Below are 23609 nucleotides of genomic sequence, written 5' to 3' on the forward strand. Positions count from 1 at the left end.
AAAGCTCGGCTCTCTGCGTCCTGGCCAAGAGCCGAACTGCAACTAACTCGCATCGCTACAACAACTGGTCTCCAGCGTATATATATATATATATATCGGCTCTCTCCGTCCTGGCCAAGGGCCGAACTGCAACTAACTCGCATCGCTACAACAACTGGTCTCCAGCGTATTATATATATATATATATAATACGCTGGAGACCAGTTGTAGCGATGCGAGTTAGTTGCAGTTCGGCTCTTGGCCAGGACGGAGAGAGCCGAGCTTTGCCTTTGCATTCGTCGGCACTGCTCAGTACCCGTTTTAATGCTTTTGTAGCGTGTCCGTATATATATATACACTCCTGGAAATTGAAATAAGAACACCGTGAATTCATTGTCCCAGGAAGGGGAAACTTTATTGACACATTCCTGGGGTCAGATACATCACATGATCACACTGACAGAACCACAGGCACATAGACACAGGCAACAGAGCATGCACAATGTCGGCACTAGTACAGTGTATATCCACCTTTCGCAGCAATGCAGGCTGCTATTCTCCCATGGAGACGATCGTAGAGATGCTGGATGTAGTCCTGTGGAACGGCTTGCCATGCCATTTCCACCTGGCGCCTCAGTTGGACCAGCGTTCGTGCTGGACGTGCAGACCGCGTGAGACGACGCTTCATCCAGTCCCAAACATGCTCAATGGGGGACAGATCCGGAGATCTTGCTGGCCAGGGTAGTTGACGTACACCTTCTAGAGCACGTCGGGTGGCACGGGATACATGCGGACGTGCATTGTCCTGTTGGAACAGCAAGTTCCCTTGCCGGTCTAGGAATGGTAGAACGATGGGTTCGATGACGGTTTGGATGTACCGTGCACTATTCAGTGTCCCCTCGACGATCACCAGTGGTGTACGGCCAGTGTAGGAGATCGCTCCCCACACCATGATGCCGGGTGTTGGCCCTGTGTGCCTCGGTCGTATGCAGTCCTGATTGTGGCGCTCACCTGCACGGCGCCAAACACGCATACGACCATCATTGGCACCAAGGCAGAAGCGACTCTCATCGCTGAAGACGGCACGTCTCCATTCGTCCCTCCATTCACGCCTGTCGCGACACCACTGGAGGCGGGCTGCACGATGTTGGGGCGTGAGCGGAAGACGGCCTAACGGTGTGCGGGACCGTAGCCCAGCTTCATGGAGACGGTTGCGAATGGTCCTCGCCGATACCCCAGGAGCAACAGTGTCCCTAATTTGCTGGGAAGTGGCGGTGCGGTCCCCTACGGCACTGCGTAGGATCCTACGGTCTTGGCGTGCATCCGTGCGTCGCTGCGGTCCGGTCCCAGGTCGACGGGCACGTGCACCTTCCGCCGACCACTGGCGACAACATCGATGTACTGTGGAGACCTCACGCCCCACGTGTTGAGCAATTCGGCGGTACGTCCACCCGGCGTCCCGCATGCCCACTATACGCCCTCGCTCAAAGTCCGTCAACTGCACATACGGTTCACGTCCACGCTGTCGCGGCATGCTACCGGTGTTAAAGACTGCGAAGGAGCTCCGTATGCCACGGCAAACTGGCTGACACTGACGGCGGCGGTGCACAAATGCTGCGCAGCTAGCGCCATTCGACGGCCAACACCGCGGGTCCTGGTGTGTCCGCTGTGCCGTGCGTGTGATCATTGCTTGTACAGCCCTCTCGCAGTGTCCGGAGCAAGTATGGTGGGTCTGACACACCGGTGTCAATGTGTTCTTTTTTCCATTTCCAGGAGTATATATATATATATATATATATATATATATATATATATATATATATATTGACGACTTTATTTCTTCGCGGTTCTGTAGAGCTTAGTATTCATCTTGACTGCAGATCAGGGCCGGAATGGCAGCCGCAAAAATGAATCGGCGTAGTTTCCCGTGAACAAAGTGACATCTCAGAAACTCCACGGTAAGACTATAGTATTCGTCGTCCAGATGTTTAACTCTTATTTAATGAAGTTTCAGACATTGGCTGTTCGAAATTTAAGGGAATTCTGTATTGAAGGAAAAAACTGATGCCAGATTCCAGAAAGACGTAAGCGCGTCTTGTCCCCCCCCCCCCCCCGCCCCGTCTCCTTGCAACCCCTCCCCCCCCTTTCTCAGATGGCCATGATGCTGGTGTGTTTCCTTTGTAAAGAACATGGTCGCCATCCTTCCCCACCCGTGCCCTGTATGAGCTTGTCCTATAACGACCTCGTCTCGACGACGGGACGTTAAACGCTGTTCCTCCTCCCTCCATGTGTCGCTGATAACGGACCTCAGACCGCAACTGAATGGCCATGTAGAGCGAGCAGAAGGCTAAGTGAAGCGTCGCGCCGCTAACACGGAAAACTGACAGGCACTTTGATCCACACAGTCCTCGTATGGCACCATTAAAGTGAGAGCCATACGCCGCCGCCGGGCGTTTCCTTTAATTGCCATCGGAGCGCCGCAAGATAATGGACGCGGCTGAAATATGAGCTATAAAGGCGGCCATCTGGCCAGCTCTCTGCTAAATGAGTATTTTTACTGTTCCCGGTGCGCGACTGAGGGCGAATAAAAAGTTATTGCACCGGAGGGCGACCGTTCGTAGGTGGCCCACTCGCCTGAATATGCCCCTGTGCCGGAGGTGCGCTTTTACGGCGACGTCATCGCCGTGTTGATTAATTGGAAAGCGTCCATCGGTACAGCTAAACAGCTGAGGACTGTCTGCGTAATACACAATTGCATTTGGTATTATTATTATTATTATTACTCACACAAGGGTATCCATGGCTATTAAATTTAATTTGTAAGTGTGCAGTCACTTATCTACGCATGTCTCCCGAGCCTTATCCACTCTGAAAGAACGACGTAGGTCTGAATATCGAAACATATTTGCTTCAGAAACGGTATCCATATCTTGATTACCAACGATTGTTGGGATAGAAAGTGCACTGAAAGCACACTGCGTGTCATCAACTCATACCACTTGGCCCACAGGAGTCATCATGTCAATTTGATTCTGAAGTTTTGTATCTTCATAGTGCAATAGTGTGACGCTGATGTTAAAAATAATATAAAATGTTTTATATATTTCCAGCATGAAGTCGGGGGGGGGGGGGGGGGGGATCGGCAACTTGGATAACACAAATTCTTTTTTGTAATTCCGCCACAGTTGCGCTTTATTACGTTGGCTTTATTTTCAAGTCAGGCCTATTAAAGCTTGTGCAGTTGGTCTCCTTCCCTGACAATTTGGAATTCGCACCATCGCGCCATCTTGTGTAGTGCCTCTGTATTACACGGAGTGTTTGGCGTCCTATGTGCGGGCGTTGCGGCGCGGTGGCACTAACAGCGTCCTCGGTGGCCGCTAGGTGCAGTACACGTTTTGCCCGGGTCTCAGTTCCTGACCGCCCGTGTCTAAGAGCACAGCATTGGACAGGGGCATTACAGGAACGAGGCAGAGGTCGTGTTGGCCGGACAGTAGGATTCGATAGCTCGGCTGTAGACTGGTGAAAAGCTCTGCAGTCGGGTGTTACTAACACGAGGAACTCCCCATCGCAATCGCAACCCCCCCCCCCCCCAAATGCAGTGGAAAGATTGCCCAGTGGATAGCCGGTCAAAACCTAAACATATATCAAGTATGAAAACATGAAGAAGGTGCACTGAACTGTAAAAAAAAAAAAAAAGTAAAATAGAAACAGTGGAAGACCCAAGCATAAGAAGTGTAACACAGGGGAGCGGAAAACAGCCACGGCGTCATGGTTAGGTGGATCGTCCAGTCTGCATGGTACCTTAATGTCAAAGGGAAACAAGTAAACCGGTCACGCCTTCACAGGATTCACCTCGCAGACACCTGGTTGTGTGTCACCTGTGATGTCTTGGACGAAGAGGAGCACCGCCTGGTGTGCAGATCGGCAAGAGGTGTCTGGTTCTTGGTGCGACAGATGTTGTCCCTAATTACACTTAAGTCACCCCCTTGCCCCTCGTCACACACCTACTCACCTGCTTCTCTTCCCGCAAGCGAAGACGAGCTCTGTGAAGTGGATTTGTGGACACACAGCTCACTACTTGTTTGCTGGTGGCGAGAAAAGTATCCTTGATTTTTGGCAGTTCGTTAATGAACGCCATTGTGCAGTTGTCTGCAACCCAAAATACAGACAACTCTTTTCCAATTTCCTTTGCAGTGTCTTCCTTAAACCACTCCAGAGCTGGATTGTTTCTGTCATTAGAGTTAATCCCCGCGTCTTCTCTGGTCATCGGAATGTTCTTTTCGGAAAATTATCTGTTGACAGTCTCATGAGTCTGACATCTTGCTTCGCCCTCCTCCTCGCGACTCTGGTTTGCTACTATTCTCAGTGGCATTAATGTTAAAAAATAAATAAAAAAATAAAAATAATAAAAGAAAGGAAAGCTAAATAAACAAATAACCGATGCCAATTGTACCTCTACTCCACACGTTCCCTACCCGTTCCGTGGTTCCGGGATGCTGGGAATGGGACATTGTGGCCAGGCCTTCGGTTGCGACCCCTGCTCTCTTTTCCCCCACCCCTCCCCTTTGGGCGCCGGGATGGTTCCTTTAAAAAAAAAAGTGTTATGGTGTTGGACTGCGAAGCTGACGAGCTGTGTTCAAAACTTCCTCCTACAATTTTTTAAAAAAATTTGTGTTTTTTCACAAAATTATGAACTGTTCGACGCTCATTGAAATGTTCGTTCTCTTTCTGTAGTCTTGGCAGTTGTCATAGTGTATATTGGTTATAGAGTATGAATTATGTTGTAAAAAAACAAATAAGCGGTTGTGAACTATGTTACAACAAAGGAATTCAAGAGTCAAAACTTCTAAAACGGAACACAACTTCAAAAATGTTAAAACATATCCTTTCCATGTCAAACCTTTCCTCCCATATAGCCTTGGCGTCCGAGGCAAATGTATTTGTTCAGACGCAGACACTTTACAGAAATATGCCACCATTCTCACCTCAGCCTTCACTGTACGTAATTACACCACCAGCCTAGTTACAAGGCAGATTTTCCGGGCCATCTCATCCAATCCTAGCACTGTTGATCCCTTCGGAGCACACCACTCGTGACTCAGAATTAACCTGGTCTGGAACGTGTTAAATCATGTTAACAGGCTATATGCTAAAAAAGATGTTCTCAATGAACAGGCGTATTATCTATATTTAAAGCTCACAAATATTTTCCGTATCAATTATAATTTTAACTTTGACGATTTCTGGATTCAGATTAACGAACATTTAGAAATTTGCAAACAAGGCGTACTGCGCAGGCACGAAAAGAAGTTTAGTAAACTTTTTTGTCTATTTCCTGCTGTTAAATATTCTCAAAGTGCTTTTAAGAAAACCAGTCATAAATATTATAAAAGAATTTTAAATAAGACTAACGTTAAGTTTACGGAAAATGGAACTGCCTTGCTTGAAAACGGCCTAAAATACAATGCCATGCCGAACTTGCCAGATAAAAATGAAATAGAAAAGTTACTTGTCGATCTAAAAATTGATCTTGATTGTATAAAAATTGATAATTGATGTCAGACTAGAATTGCCTTTGACGTAGGTAAGATACTCAGTAAAAACAGAGCTTATTTAAAAAATGTTGCGCATGACGATAGGAAGTTGGTTAAATCTATTAATTATAAACATAATGAAGCGGATGCTTTAATAACTAAGTCTGACGAAGGTCGCTCTTTGATTATTGCCCGCAATTCTGAATACATTACTAAAACCTTAGATTTTTTTAACGAAAATAGTATTTCGGAACTTTATGAGGATCCGTCTCTGGAATTACAAACAGAAGTCAGATCAGCTATTAGTGACGGAAAATTTTTACTCAAGCCTTTTCATAAGAATATGTTCATCAACATGAACCCTCAACCCCCAAAAATTTGTTCTCAGTTCAAAATTCACAAACTTAACCATCCGATTTCAAAACAGTACGAACGACGAGTACCATGATTTAGCCAAATTTCTGCATGAAACTCTGCAAAATTAATTCGTCTTCAGGAACAATTATTCCATCCCCAATTGTCACGCCTTAGTTCATAAAATAAAAGATTTAGGATGCACCACAGATACCAAGTTGTTTTCACTACTCATCAAAAATCCTTATACAACCGTTTCCGTGCAAGATACGCTTACGATCGTAGAAAAAAATTTACATCATTTCAAAAAAGAACTTTCAGGTGGACTAATCACTGAATTTATGAATCTAATCACAGTCGTAGTCAAATACAACTACTCGAATTTAATTAACAATTTAATTAACAACCCGATGGCCTCCCTATGGGAAATCCGTTGGCTGATATCCTTGCTGACATTTCCATTAACTTTCTAGAATAAAAGTACTTCAACTGCATCTCAGTTAAAACACTGGATATTCTCTCCAATTTCAGATGTATCGATGACATTTTAGTTATCTACAAAGGACCTGTTGATGACATTGTCCATAATTTCAATCTATTTAATGAACTTCACGAGAAAATATCCTTCACCAGTGAACTCGGAAACGAGGTCCGCCAATTGAACTTTCTTGACTTGACGCTAACAGTAGAAGAAAATAAAATCTCATTTAATGTTTTTCGTAAAGAAACATATACCTATCAGGTCCTACCGGCGTCTTCAATGCACCCACAATCTCATAAAAAATGATTTCTGCTATTCACTGAGCTACTTGTATTCCGCTCTCAAAAGAAATATTCGAGGAAGAAAGTTTGATCAAATTGATAGCAGTTAATAACGAATACGAACCTACAATAGCTGACAATATTCTTAAAACGAAAACTGTTAAAAGAGTTACTACACTCGGCACCTCTATCACCGAGTCCAACCAAAAGAAGAAGCTTTCTTTCTATTCCTTTCTTGGGGCCCATCTCCTTCAGATTCAAAGCCTTCTTCGTAATAGATACAACTGTAATGTCGCTTTTTCAACGAATAATAATTTGAAAAAAAATTTATTCATAATTTAAAATCGGCCTGTTCCCATCTGAAAAACCCTGGTGTTTATAAGATTTTTTGCGACACTTGCTCTTCTTACTACGTAGGACAAACAGGTAGTGCCTTTACAGTCAGATACAAAGAATATCTTTTAAGAAAAAATGGCCCTAGCACTAAGAATTCTTCTTCTGCCAACCATCTTCTGATTACAGGTCATGCGCCCAAAGTTGTTCACGATATCAACATTTTGCACACTGAGAAGAAAGGCCGTAGGTTAGATGTTCTCGACGAATTAGAAATTTTTAAACATTTTTCTTGGTATGATGGCCTCATTCTTAATGAGCAGCTACAATTACGTAATAAAAGCTTCTTCACTGGTATAAAGCCATTACCTGATATTTCATTTTGCCTCGTGGGGCATCCGCGTGATTTAGGGGCCTTGTCACGGTCCACGCGGCTACCCTCGTCGGAGGTTCGAGTCCTCTCTCGGGCATGGGTGTGTGTGTTGTCCTTAGCGTAATTTAGTTTAAGTTAGATTAAGTAGTGCGTAAGGCTAGGGACCGATGACCTCAGTAGTTTGATCCTATAGTCCTTACCACAAATTTCCAAATTTCCCTGGAAGATGACGGATTCGCGCCCTCCCATTGGCACGATGAAGAAGTAAACCAGTCAGAAAACTGATGACTTAAAAAAAATCCTTTCGTTGGTTATTCTGTCTCCTTTCCCTTATCAGCTACCCTTTAGCAATCTTCTGGAAGATCTGAATTGGTGACTAATCTGGAATCTTCTGTCAATGGAGAGATCATCATGAGATTTTTCAGTCACAGATCACATGTCTACATCTATATCTATCGTTATACTCTGCAAACCACTGCGAAGTGCGTGGCAGACATTTTGTCCAACTGTACCAGTTATTATGGATTTACTCCGTTACATTCACTAGTGGAAAGCGGGAGAATGATTGTCTGAATGGCTCCAGACGTGCTGTGATTAATGTAATCATGTTCTCACGAGCAGTAATGGAGCGATGTATAGGAAGTTGTCATACATTCTTAGAGTCAGTCCTTGCAAACTGATTGCGTTTCCCCTATATTTGCTTCACCCACGACTGAGCCTGTGTGATCATTCCATTTCATATGCCTACGAAGTGTAACAACCACTTATTTATGTGAGCCGACAGATTACAAACGTGACTTATTGATACTACAGTCATAGAATCCTACGTTTTTTCGTTTTGTGAAGTACACAATTTTACTTTTATGAAAGTTTAAATCAAGCTGCCAATCGTTGCACAACTTTAAAATCTTATCAATATCTGAGTGAATATTTATGCAGCTGCTTTCAGACAATACTTTATTATGTATGAGTGAATCACAGGCAAAAAGTCTGAGGTTACTATTAATATTGTCCACAAGGTTATAGGTATGAAACATGGACATCAAGCGCCCCAACACACTTCCTTGGGGCACACCTGAAGTCATTTATACATATGTCGATGATCCTCCATGCAAGATAACTTGCTGCGCCCTTGCTACTAAGAAATCCTCAGTCGAGTCACAAATTTCGCTTGGTACCCTATACGACCGTACTTTTGATAATACGCGTGTTGAGGTACTGAGTGAAATGCTTTTCGGAGATCAAGAAATAGTTTATCTATCTGACCACGTTGATCCAAAGCTTTCAGTACTCCGTGTGATCCAAGTGGGAGCTGGGTTTCACATAATCGATGTTTTCAGAATCCACGCTGGTCCACATGGACGAGGGCATTCTGTTCGAGATATCGCATTACGTCTTGCTCAGAATAAGTTCTAAGATTCTACTTCAAATCGATGTCAAGGATACTGGACGGAAGTTTCGTGGACCACTTGTACCACACTTACGGGTGTGACTTTTACTTTCTTCCAACTAGTGGGCACGGTTTTTTTATCTGAGGAATCCATGTCAGGTTACACTTAAAGGAGGGGATAACTCAGTCGAAATTTCAATGTAGAATCTAGCCGGAATTCCAGCGGACCTGGAGCTTTTTCAGTTTTAACGATTTCGGCTGCTTCTCAGCGCCACTGGCACTGATATCTATTTTACTGGTGTATCAGAGATACGAAAAGTAAATTGTGACAATTCTGCGTTTCATTTGTAAATAAGCGTTAGCAAACGGAGACGCAATTCTGCTTTTGCTGCGCCACATTTAATTCCAATTCCTGTCTCGTCCATGAGTGTCTGGACTTTGATTCTACCAAGAACCTTTACATAATACTAGAATTTCTTTGGATTTTGTGAAAGATCATTAGACAAAATTCTGCTGTGGTGGTCATTGAAGGACTCACGCGTTGCTCTCTTCACAGCCAAACGGCTTTCCTTCAGTGGCTCTCTATCTATAGCCCTATGCTTTGTTTTGCGCCTTATTGTGGAGTTGTCTCTGTTTCTTTAGATGCGTTTTTACAGTGACGAATACCCTGGAAGGTCCATCCCATTATGAACTTTTCTATTAGGTACATAGCTATCCAGTGCGTGGGCAACTATTTTTTTAAACTTGAGCCATAGCCCCAAACACAGTCCTGTCCTGTGCTAAAAGTTTCAAGTTTCTCATTGAGATAAGACACTACTCCTTTTTTTACCTAATTTAATGAACATTTATATCTTTCTACTTGTTTTAGGTGCCCTTTGTATTTTTATAATCATTGTTGCCACAAGCAAGTCATGGTCACTGATAATAGATTCGATGTGTATGTCCTCAAAGGGGTCAGGTCTGTTTGTTGCTGTTAGTTCTAAAATATTTCCGTCATGAGTGTGGTTCCGTACCGTATGTTGTAGGTAGTTTTCAAAGAAGGCACTTAGTAATGTCCCCCAATATGTCTTGCAACGTCCCGAGTTTATTGTAGGATGATTAATGTCTCACCCGATGATTACAGTGAGGTTATGGAACTTTTGTACGAGCGAATTGGGGTTTTGTCAAGTCTGCAGCTACATCAGCAGGTGAGTCCGATGGCAGGTAGAAGGATCCAATTGAAATTTTATGCCCACCGCTGATACTGAGTCTTACCCAAACAATTTCAGATGCAGCTTCAATTTCTATCTCGGTGGATTTGTACATGTTTCCTGTGGATACAAATTAAACGTCTTTAGTGCAGTGGTTTCCATTGCCATCTGCATGCTCATGCCGTTGATCATTGCTGACTCTTCTGCCTTTAAGAGCAGTTCCCCTGAAACCCTGTCCGATCCTCCGCCTTCTTTGACAAACCCGTTAGCGGAACGAAGGTGATTCCTTCCTAATGCAGTAAGTCTTCGGCCGCAATTGGTGAAGACTTTTATTCAAATTTAAGCAATGGTTAGGATCTGACCCGTGACTCATTAATGACTACTAGTTAAAGAGGCTACACCTTGACCACAGTGACTAGTAGGTCTTTGCTTATCTTTGTTTGATTTCGATGAGCATTTTGTTCGTATAATTCGAAACAAAGTCAGGGCAGGAATTTCACTCTAGCGTCAGATTAAACGTCGCATCACAAGCTCATAAAACTGCGAATAATCAGTAAACTGCGTCCACCAACCCTGACGTACCCATCGGTACGGATCGAGCCCCATGTCATCCTCTGCCAAGGCTTCACTGGATGCGGCATGGACGGGTGCGATGTGAGGACAACGTTTTCCCGGCCGTTGTCAGTTTTCGGACCTGACAAAAATAGCTCCTCACAAATAGCTCCTCAGCTGGAATTACGAGGCTAAATGCGCCCCGTAGCGGTCCTCCAACCACGACAAAAAATCCTGAAAGCACCGGGAATCGAACCCGGCTCTCCGCGTGGCAGGCAGCTGCGCTGACTACTCAGCCAAGGAGGTGGACAACCGAGAATAATAGCATTCTGAAATATTTATACGTCGATATGATCTATGTATTAGCGGAAGTTACTTAATGAAAGATTTATGGAAATGGAACTTGGACAAAAGGCAGTATGGTAGTGGCAGGAACAAACGAATATTATGAAAAATCGAAAAATGGAAAACAGTCAACTCATTCGGTTAACGTACGAGTTGAATTATTAATTCCATCCTGTGTGTGGAACCGGTCTATGAGATCAACCGAATGAATACTATCGATCCAGTCGGTTATAGTCTTATGTATCGGCTGGATTGTTATTCATTCATTCATTCATTCAGTTTTTCAAGTGAAACCAGTCTGATACCGAATGAAAACAATCGATACACTCCATTGAGATTTTACATAGTCTGAATTATTCATTCTTTCGTATCGAGCTGAACCAATCTGTTGTTCTTTTGTCGGTTAAACCATGTATACGTTCTTTCAATGATACAGTCCGCTGTAATTTTGCATACTGACTGAATTATTCAATATTTCCTTTCAACTGCATCCAGTCTGTAGTCTTCCTGTCGACAAAATAGGGCATTCGGTCTTTCAGCTAAAACCACTTTCACTGGCTGATCTAAAGCAGCGGTGTACACTAGGAATAGCGTATCCCTGGAGGGTATCAGTAGCCTCTGGTGTACATGAAGACTTCTCACGGGGTACATCACAGCTAAAATAAGCGTTATACATATACATTTGATTATTTACTGATTCTAAGTTAATTATTTAAAGCTTTTTAATGTATTGCTGCGGATTTAGTTGTTCCACATGCACTTACAGTTAACTTACTTGATAGTAAGAAATTGAGCGTAAAATTGCTGTTACTGGAAGGTAAAGAAGAAAGAATCATCGTAAAATTATAGCGACTATTTGCAATCCGTTTCACTGGTAAGCATTGATGGTCTCCATATATTAAAATCATTTGAATACCATAAACACTTATTCAGCCATTTATTTGTATGGAAGTTAAATATTTTGCACAGAATAATTACTTCACATCTATGTACGTACAAATGACACCCACCCACACAAATCTGTTTATATTTCACAGTACGTGAAAAAATATTTCACGGGTATGAAGAAGTTCTATTCACATTCGCACATTGGTACCTCAACTTCAAAGTTAAAATCGATCATTTCGGTCTTGTTAAATCATTATTGTTGACAGCGCTTTGTTATCATCAGTCGTCACTGTTGGTATCGTTTCGATATTTACTGTTTACTATTTAATATTTAGTGCCAAAAAGTAGCTATTGGTTCAATTTTTCGTTCTTGTTTGTAAATAGTGCGTTTATTTAATAACGATTCTGTTTCTGAATGAAATGCTGAAACGCGCAGCTGCGTGAAGGTTCAAATGGCTGAGCACTATGGGACGTAACATCTGAGGTCATCGGTCCCCTAGAACTTAGAACTACTTAAACCTAAGTAACTTAAGGACATCACACACATCCATGCCCGAGGCAGGATTCGAACTTGCGACCGTAGCGGTCGCGCGGCTCCAGATTGAAGCGCCTAGAACCGCTCGGCCACACCGGCCGGCAGCTGCGTGAAAATGCGAGAAATCATACGATTGGATCAGAAGTGAACCTCTACATAAGTTCCGTGGGATACACAGTATACACAATGATGATTTATGTTGTGAAACTGCATTAAATAAATCAACGAAAATTGACGAATGCTGATACATACCTCTAATCAAAAAGCACTTCCGACAAGTGGCAGTATACGCTTAAAAGGCAAGTGATTAAGCCACCAAACAATGAAAGAAATTGCGTCTTATACGCGTTCTGTTAATGTCACTTTAGCATTTATCGAATGAGAACTATCAAAGATGGGTGCAAACTGCAGGTATAGAGAGAGACGGCTGGTCCCGGCGGAGGTTCGAGTCCTCCCACGGGCATGGGTGTGTGTGTTTGTCCTTAGGATAATTTAGGTTAAGTAGGGTGTAAGCTTAGGGAGAAACAGAGAAAGAGAGAGAGAGAGGGGGGGGGGAGGGGATAGAGAAACAGAAACAGAGATTCAGTATATTTAATTGCAAAAGTAATTGTGCATTTGTTTGGAATGTAGCACCAGTTATTAAACTGTGAAAACCAACGAAAAATTGGTGTTTATTGTCAGAATCATGTAAAACTCGTGTGTAAGTAAATTTTGAAATTTCTTAATTTTTGAGGTGGATAGGTCCTGTTATGTAAAATCGTTGGCAGCTCATCAATAACCGAAGACGCTGAGCGAGTGTGTAAAATATATAAAATTTCTAAGAATGAAATTGATTCCCAGTTGATGTGGTGTGACCACACGAAGATACTTGCAAACAGAACGTCAGTAGCATCTTATGGACTTAGAATCCTGTCATCAGTGTGTAGTAGCTAGTGTCTTTTAGTTACATACTACTCATGTGTACACTCACTTATTTGCTATGGTTTCCTTTTCTGGGGAACAAATGCATAAAATCTGAGCACAATTTCCAAACCAACTATGTTGCTTAAAATGCAGTAAAGAACCATACGAATAATTATCAAAAATAGTAATCGAGCTCGCTGCACAGCTCTGTTCAAAACACTGAGTGTTTGAACTACACCACTAGACCATGTGACTACATTTGTCAATCAGTTGTACAAATAATAAAACCATTGATAATTACTGCACAAGCAGCTGTAACCATAACTATGGAACAAGAGCTGGACATTTACCAAGAAAGAAAAAAACACAAAAGTCAAAGCAGCATTTTCTGCCAAGTAGCCAACTTGTAGAAAAATTGTCAGAGGAGACTGGAATGATTACCGAAAATAACTTATTTAGAAAGGCGGTTAAAATGTATATGTTAAAAAATACATTCTATACAGTGAAGGACTACTTAGATAACACAGATTAGGGGTTTGGTAAAAAAATGTAACGCATATAAATAATAATAACAATAATAAAATAAATGTCATTGCACACTATTTTTTCCTTCTTTATTTCATTTCTGCGAAAAAGATACGCACAAAGCTCTGCAATGTATGATACTAACACTTTATCCTGTTTCTCAGCTCAATATCCCACTCCTTATAGAGGGATGCTAACTCAGTTTTCAGGCTAGAAAATGGGCAGTTGTGGTGCACAAAATGGAAACCAGACATCGCTAGTGTCTTTTAGTTACATACTATTCATGTGTACACTCACTTATTTACTATGGTTTTCTTTTCTGGGGAACAAATGCATAAAATCTGAGCACAATTTCCAAGCCAATTAGCTGATAGCGTGTGTAGCGTTAACACTATGAAACGGTGTGTTTATAATGTGTGTCATACTCATAGTAATTGTGAGAGAGAAATGAATCAACAATCTATCTCTAACTTTTTACATTATTAAATAACTTCTCTGTAAAAGAGTATTGCGCTCTAGGGATAAACCGAATAAGGTAGGACTGTTTTAAACAGACTGGTCTTGTATTCAGTTGGGTGGTGACTCCGATTTTCAACTGGCCATCGTGATTTGGGTTTCCCGTGGTTTCCCTAAACTTGAAAGATAAATTCCGAAAGGGTTCCCAAATATTAATGTGACCAGTTCGATGTAAACGTGCAGTAACCACTCACAGGCATCAGGTTGGCAGCACCAGCAGTGGAGAGTGTATAAAGTGTGTCGGGAGGGGGGGGGGGGGAGGGACGTGGAAAACGGTTCAGTTATTGTCGTAATGCGGAAACGGAGCGAATTATATAACGTCCAGCAGTGTGTTCTTTTTGGCCACGTGAACCAAAGGCTTACCAACAGCGTGTCCCCAACGATCGTTCAGTGAACATTACTGCGTATGGGACTCTGCAGGAAGTGCTTAGTTGAACCACTCATGCTGACAGTTGTCCATCAGCGACGAAGGCTCGAATTTGCACATCAGTACCCCAGCTGGCGAAAGATATTTTCAGATGAATCACGTTTGATGCTGCATCGAATAGATGGCTATTGACAAGAACCGCGTGAAGCATCCGAAAGGAAACAACCTGTGGCAATCGTCTGAAGGGTCCAGGCCGGAGAAGGGAGCGTTGTTGCTTGGGGAATGTTTTCGTGATGTTTCCCGGGTGATGTTTTCATTCTGAAAGGGAAAATGTATAATCGCAAAACTATTCATCTGTCCTTTGAAACAATTACATGCAGTTTTTTTCGGCACGGTAGCATCTTATCAGCAGGACAATTCATCGTGTTAGACAGCTCGCATTGTACGTGCGTGGTTAGAAGAGCACCAGGGTGGGTTTACCCTATTCCCCTGGCCACTAGAGATGGGGGATCCGCTCCTGAACTGTTTTATAGAGTTGAATCTTTCAAAGGAGTGAACAATCAGTGATTCAGAAAAAAAGAACGGTAGCTCCAAACGTTTCCCACAGCAGAGAGAGAGAGAGAGAGAGAGAGAGAGAGAGAGCGGGGCCTCTGCTGGTCAGAGCACACTGCGCGCCACACAACACAGCCAGCGCCAGCCTCTGCTCTGCTTCTGCCTTGGCTGCCTGCATTGTGCAGTGTCCCATTGGATTTTGTGTTTCACATATCCCGTGCCGTCTCTGTGCTTCCTCTGCCGCGTGCAGTGTCTGGCGCACCTTAGCATCGCACTCCGTCGGCGATCGTTTCAGTCACACGTCCTGCCCTCTGGGCAGTTGATGCGAGCAACAGGACAGAGAGCCTCCTAACGGAGAACATAAGAACTACTTGCAACAACCTGCTCGCAAGAGAGCGGACGATTTGTCTCCGAGCGGGTGACTGGTGGCCGCTCACCGCTCCCCCCACCCTCGGAACTCGCCCGCTCAACGCTCACCCCACCGTTCTCGACTCTAGCCAGAGCGTTGAGCAAAGCAACTCAGGTGTCACTCTGGTCTCTGCGGTCTTAGCTCACGCAGCAATACAGCTCGCGGCTCGACCAGCTTGACTCAGCGCCTCTGCATCGGAGTTCGTCTATACTGGATATTGTTCTTCGTACTAATACCGATGTGTATATTACATAATTATGTTATGTATACATCATTTGTTTTTATTTTATTTTTATTTGTTTAAACTGATCAGATGAGGTTCCTGACGACTCCTCTTACTATAGGATTTTTTTATTATGGACACTCGAATTTACACTTTAATTACGAGTGAACCAATAAACGTATCGCAAAATGTGATACACCAATATTTTCCTTGTTTTATTCTGCATAAGGCTATATGCAGCACTTTGGTCTTACAGTCAAATTTATATTTTTTTTCTAATTGTAGTTCGGATTTTGCGATTTTGGGCGTCTTAGGAAGGAAATGTTCACTTTAAAAATATATGGCTTGGAACGTATTTGTACAAGGTTAATGAAATTTTAATACATTATAGCCAAATACATTGTTAACGTAAATCTCAAGTTAAAAAATTTTCCGATCACCCAAAAAACCACGATAGTGCAAAATAAATCGATAATCAAAAACTTTGTCATATCGTGGAAATTTCAATAAACAATACAAAATTCTTACTCATTATCTGTGTTACTTCAAAACAGGATCAAATAAGATCAAAATACAGGTATAGTACTGGAATAAACCAAGTTTAAAGGGCAATGTGCCTTCCATTTATTTTCTATTGTGAATGAGTGGTGAGTCATGAAAAAGACCTAGTTCATTTCAGGGAGTGAACAGTTCGGATCCAATCTCTGAAAAGAACAGTTTTGCCCATCTCTACTGGCCACCAGACTCCGTGGATTAAAACCCAATCGAGAATCTGTGGGACCTACCTCGATCGGGCTCTTTGTACCATGAATCCTCAACCGAGAAATCTATCGCAGTTTCATAAGGGATTGACACACCCGTGTCTGTACCTCCCAGAACGTCAGTTCTCTTCCTGCACGTCTTGCAGCGTTCCGTGCTGGAAATGTGTTTATTCAGACTTTTTACAAGTGATCGCATTAATGTGACTGGTCAGTATATGAATTACGTTAAGTTTGTTATTCTCCAATTGCAATACCAAAACACGTCAAATACACTTGTAAAAGTGATCTACGGGTGAATAAAACTGCTGCTACTACTACTACTACTACTACTACTACTAACACTTCAGCCAGAGGCCGGCCGGTGTGGCCGAGCGGTTCTAGGCGCTTCAGTCTGGAACCGCGCGACCGCTACGGTCGCAGGTTCGAATCCTGCGTCGGGCATGGATGTGTGTGATGTCCTTAGGTTAGCTAGGTTTAAGTAGTTCTAAGTTCTAGGGGACTGATGACCTCGTCCCATAGTGCTCTGAGCCAGTTTTGAACTTCAGCCAGAGAGTAGCATTCATATAACTGACGTAACCGTCTGACACGTGTGTCAGGTCGATGTCTCAACCTATCACACACTAACTGAAACCACTCAAACCCGGAGACTGAGTGGTAAACATTCATAAAGCCGCGCGGAGTGGCCGCGCAGTTAGAGGCGGCATGTCAAGAATCGGGCGGCCTCTACCGCCCGAGATTCGAGTTCTCCCTCGGGCATGGATGTGTGTGTTGTCCTTAGCGTAAGTCAGTTTAAGTAGTGTGTAAGTCTAGGGACCGATGACCTCAGCAATTCTGACTGAATTATATCAATCGTCTGGCTCTTGGGATATTAAAACCAGTAGGCTGTGTCTTCGCAATACACAATACACGATCCTTCAGCGGGTTGAATGTGTTGGAGTTGGTCAGACTACATGATTCACCCAACACGGTAACAAAGACGTGCACTGAATTCAGAAATATGTCTGCGTTTGAAGTACAGAAAGTTATTCTTCAGTTTCTGCACAAAATATAAAGAGTTCTGTTTATAGATTTTTATGTAAGCTTGGTACATCTCTATTACTAAACTGTTAATCCAGTTGAGTTCATGATCTATGTTCATGGAGCATATCCAGGTTTCCCATCTAAGGACTTCTAGGGGCAAGAAAAATTTGATTTTCAATATTTCATAAAATTAGTAACCAATTTGAAATTTTTGAGTGCTGCCATGTTCTACTTACTAAGGTTTATAATCTTATGCTTAAGATTTATCACTGTAAGACAAGTATTGCAGTTAGAAACTGTGTATGTATGTTGAGGCACTGTAACTCACCACAGACAAATATCAACACTGTATGCATTAGTATTTAAGAATGGGAGCACTCAGAGACTTGACGAATTTTACACACTCTTCGAAAACTTCACGGAAATTTTTATCACTAACATCTCCACAAAACGATATAAGGAAGAAAGTTTAGCGCTTACTACATTTTCGCTGTTTACGTAGTAACAGGCATGTCGTTTTAATTCATTATTTCATTATTACTAAATCTTTTGCAGACAGTATCCCCATATACAGCTGAATATACCTGGAACGTTATAAACATTGCGAAGCGTAGAAAACCAGCTTTTTTGTTAAAATGGCGTGCAAATTACTCAGACTATCCTCATACAATGATTGATAAAAAGAGCACTTTGCGAATTCCAGCAAACTTTAAACATACTTGCACACATTTTCTAATTTTTTTCTCGCTTACATGCTAAACGTGAAATATTTGAGACATTAACTCATTTTTCAAGTTAGCAGAAGTTTGAAGTTGTTTCCTACATGGGAGTTTGATTCATACGGAATCGGGGGTTTACTGGTTTTCTTCTAGACACACGCTTTCAGTGACTAACACGTAGCTTCGACACACACACACGTGAAAACCTGCTCGGACACATATACACATTCCATTGTCTCTGTCTGTCTCTTCCTTTCTCTCTGATATGTGACTATTCAGTGGCGCATGTTGACATTTCAGCGCAGTGAGATGTGCCAGCTATGCTTTTATAAATTTTGTTCGTTCACGTTCTACATGAAGCTTCGAACAGCGAACAGCACTTGGAGCGCAACTCTATCGCTGAATTCCACGGAAGGTACGGAGCCAGTGAGTCATAATGGCCACGTGTTGTGAGCAGCGCAGCTACCGGAGCTTTGCCGTTGTGATGGTTAATGGCCGGCCGTGTGATGGCACCACGGCATGCAAACAGAGCATGTTTGATTAATTACCACTTTTACTCAGTTATTTTTAATGCAATTCGTAAGATACATAAAATTTCATCCATAATTTATTTTGTTTTTCTCTCTGTTAAACAATTTATGTCCACTCAGTCAGCAAATGGCATTAAAGTTTCTTTTTTGTCTCTAAAGACAGGTAACGATAAAAAAAATGATGCACGGTTGTGAAGCGGTTACATTATAGAGAAGAGGAGGGAACTGTTATATTTCAAAACCGAAAGCAACAAAAATGCCGCTGTGGTTGCGGTGCTGCAGCATATCAGGCCACATCTGCCTTTAAGATAGTTATTTGAGGTTTCCGCGTTGATCTTTCGTTTATTATAATCCACAGCATCTTCTCATATACTCAGTCTATGGCATTTTTAAAAGTAATTGATACTGGAAATGAAGAACACACTTCATACCCCACGATCGCTATGGAGTCACTGTTATTGTTCCAAGATGACCGTTTTCAACAGTGTTATATTGCCATCATCCGATCGTGTGGAACTTGTTATAAAGTTGCCGTGTTACATTACACGAAGTCAAAGCATAAAGGGCACTCCTCACATATACTTCTGATCTTCCATAAGATCAGATGATGGCAGGACAGGCATATTGATAAAATCCACTACGCCGGCTGGGTGGTGCTGTGTAGCAAGATTTGGGGCAGTCATGTTCGCCGACAATATGCATGGATGGGACGTGGATTGTATCAGCTGTGTGCATTTTATCAATTGCGTGCATTTTATGAAACGGATTTTATCAAAATATGTATATGTAAGTAGTGCATTTTATGCTTTGCTTTTGTGTAATGTAACATGGGAATTTCATAACAAGTTCCATAAGATCAGATGATGGCAACATAAAACTGTTGAAACTGGCTATCTTGGAACAATAAAAGTGTCTACAGCGATCGCGGCATACGAAGTGTGTTCTTTATGTCCAACCATGCAGATCGCTGCAAACCACAGCATGTGTAACTTACAAAAGCAAATGATGTGGTGAAGAATATTTACCATGCTAGCAACTACGTGCAGCAGGGACGCGGTAGATAGTGGACTTCAGTAGAGTAAGGTTTTAATACAGTAACTGTTTTTATTTTCCAGAGTTCTCCACATAGCAAATTTGACATAATCTTTTAAAAATCACGTTCAAGTTAATTCCAGTTTAAACCAAGCACACCGAACCAATCATCAATTGAAATTAAATAAAAAAGTTATATTAAAATATCTTGACCATTAAAGTTACAGTTTGAACTGAGAAATTAAAATTATGGAAACATTGTTAAATGTAATAAAAGAATAAAGTAAAACGCATCAATTACAGCTTTAAATACTCGGTTACTAGCAAGTTTGGTAGACAGGCTTAAAAAGAAATAACAATTCGTAATCAGCTCCTTTCTAGCTATGGCACCCATCTGCTACGTGAAAATTAATTAGAAAGTAGAAGATTGTTAGGATTTGTTCTGTTGTAATATAAGGTTCTTCTACACACCAATTAAGCTCGGCACCGTATAGATTGTGTGTGTGCCTTAAAAGTTACGAGTACCACAGTCGCCAATGACCCACTTGACTACAACATACAGAAAGGAAAGTCAAACACACGCCATGCACTTGAATACATGAGAAACGTAACCACTCAATGGGCATTAAAACATGAAATGCGTACTAAGAACAGTTACCTATTAAGGTGAGCTTGACTGTACTCTGGACTTAATAACACGGAGGCACGAACATCGTCAATTTATGTAACATATACGATTAATGAATTCTGTAATAAATTTCAGCTTGTAATACCGAATAAAACCGAATATTCTGCTGAAGAACCAAAAGAGAAGCAGGTGTAAAAGGCCGGGTGATACGGGAAGATTTCAGTTACATTGCCCTACGGTGAGACAGATATTCCGAAATAAGACTCTGAATTATGAGGCATACCCAGGAGAAGATATAGACTCAGATCACTATGTAGTAGTGATGAAGAGTAGGCTGAAGTTTAAGAGATTAGTCAGGGAGAATCAATTCTCAAAGAAGTGGGACAAAGAAGTACTAAAGAATGACGAGATACGCCTGAAGTGCTTAGATACAACAATAAGGAATAGCTCAGTAGGCACTACAATTGAAGAGGAATGGACATCTCTAAAATGCGTAGTGAACAACAAACTTCCTGACAAATTAAAACTGTGTGCCACACCGAGATTCGAACTAGGGACCTTTACTTTTCGCGGGAAAGTGCTCTACCACCTGAGCTACTCAAGCACGACTCACGACCCCTCCTCACAGCTTCAATTCCGCCAGTAGCTCGTCTCCTACCTTCCAAACTTCACAGAAGCTCTTCTGCATGCCTTGCAGAAGTAGAACTCCAGGAAGAAAGGATATTGCGGAGAAATGACTTAGCCACAGCCTGGGGGCAGTTTCATATCAGCGCACTGTCCGCTTCAGAGTGAAATCTCATTCTGGTAATGAATAACTTGGAAAGAAAAACATAGATGCAAAGAAGATAACTGTGAAGAAACCATGGGTAACAGAAGAAATACTTCACTTGAAGGATGAAAGAAGGAAGTACAATAATGTTCACTGAAATTCCGAACTACAGAAAAAAAACCACTGAGGAATGAAATAAATAGGAAGTGCAGGGAAGCTAAGACGACGAAATGGCTGAACGAAAAATGTGAAGCAATCGAAAAGGAAATGCTTGTCGGAAAGACTGACTCAGCATATAGGAAAGTTAAAGCAACCTTCAGTGAAATTAAAAGCAGGGATGGTGACATAAAGGGTACGATGGGAATTCCACTGTTAAATACAAAGGAGAGAGCGGATAGGTGGAAAGAGTACACTGAAAGCCTCTATGAAGTGGAAGATTTGTCTGATGTGATAGAAGAAGAAACAGGAATCGATGTAGAATAGATGGGGGGTCCAGAATTACAATCAAGAGAGCTGTGGAGGACTTAAGATCAAATAAGGCAGAAGGGATGGATAACATTCCATCAGAAATTCTGAAATCATTGGGGAAAGTGGCAACAAAACGATTATTCATGTTGGTGTGTAGAATGAATGTCTGGCGACATAGTATCTGACTTTCTGAAAAATATCATGCTGACAGTTGCGAAGACTGCAGGAGCTGACAAGTGCGAAAATTACCGCACAATCAGCTTAATAGTTCATGCATTCAAGTTACTCATAAGAATAATATACAGAAGGATGGAGTTGAAAATTGAGCATGTGTTAGAATCCGTTCAATTTGTCTGTAGGGAAAGGTAATTCTGCCGTTGTGGTTGATAATGGAAGCAAGACTAAAGAAAAATCAAGACACGTTCAAAGGATTTGTCGAATTGGAAAGAGATTTCGACAGTGTGAATTGGTGAAAGATGTTCGAAATTCTCAGAGAAATAGGGGTAGGCTATAGGAAGAGACGGATAATATACAATATGTACAAGGACTAAGAGGGAATAATAAAATGGACGACGAAGAACGATGTGCTCGGATTAAAAAGGGTGTAAAACAGATATGTAGTCGTTCACCCCTACTGTTCAATCTGTATATCGAAGAAGCAATAATGGAAATAAAAGGAAGTTTCAGGAATGGGATTAAAATTCAAGGTGAAAGGATAGCAATGATACAATTCACCGAGGATATTGCTATCGTCAGTGAAAGTGAAAAGAAATTACATGATTTGCTGAATGAAATGAACAGTCTACAGAATATGGATCGAGAGTAAACTGATAAAGACGAAAGTAAAGAGAAGTAGGAGAATCGAGAATAGCGAGAAACTTAATATCAGGATTGATGGTCACGAAGTTGAATTTAAAGATTCTTGCTACCTACGTAGCAAAATAACCATTGACAGACGGAGCAATGAAGATATAAAAAACCAGACTAGCACTAACCAAAAGTGCATTCTAGCCAAGAAAAATATACTAGTATCAAACATAGGCCTGTATTTGAGGGATAAATTTCTCAGAATGTATGTTTGGAGCATAGCAATGTGTGGTAGTGAGACATAGACTGTGTGAAAATTGGAACAGAAGAGAATAGAAGCATCTGACATATGGTGTTGAAAATTAGGTGGACTAATAAGGTAAGGAATGAGGAAGTTCTGCGCAGAATCTAAGAGGAAAGTAGTATGTGGAAAACACTGACAACAAAAAGGGACAACGTGATAGGAAATCTGGTAAGACATAAGGGAATGCCTTCCATGTGGAGGAAGACAGAGACTGGATTACATCCAGCAAATAGTTGAGGACGTAGGTTGCAAGTGCTACTCTGAGATGAAAATGTGGCGGGCCGCACCAAACCAGTCAGAAGACGGATTACTCAAAAAAAAAAAAAAAAAAAAAAAGAAGCTTAATTGACTCATACCCCTCATTGAAAGACGTCTTGAGACTAGCGAGGATACAGATTTCATTGCAAGAAAGGCCACTTAAAACAATATTCAACGGGAATACTTCTAATATCGCCAAAGCACGGCCAAGGACAGTACAGTGTAAACTGGTCTGCCACACAACAAAACGCACAGGCTCAGATTAGCGAATGAAGACTCACCAGATCCAACATAATCATGCTGCGCAGATGTGATGTCCTAAGATCACCAGTGAATTTGCCTCAGCAACCTTCAGCCTGACAGAAATTTTCAACGCACATCAATGTTATGTGAGACAGGAGGCATTGAAGTAGAATCGCTGGTATCAGCTTCACTCAATTTCATTACTGGAGTGAAGAACTTTCAGAAATACATGGAAGTAGTATTACACACTGCGGAGGGATACTGTGCCATCCCGGGACTTAACTTTCTGGACCAACATGATTCAGAAACTGATATTTCGCATTATAGTATGAGACGGGAC

The sequence above is a fragment of the Schistocerca nitens genome, chromosome 2, assembly GCF_023898315.1.
Source record: "Schistocerca nitens isolate TAMUIC-IGC-003100 chromosome 2, iqSchNite1.1, whole genome shotgun sequence".
NCBI lineage: Eukaryota > Metazoa > Arthropoda > Insecta > Orthoptera > Acrididae > Schistocerca > Schistocerca nitens.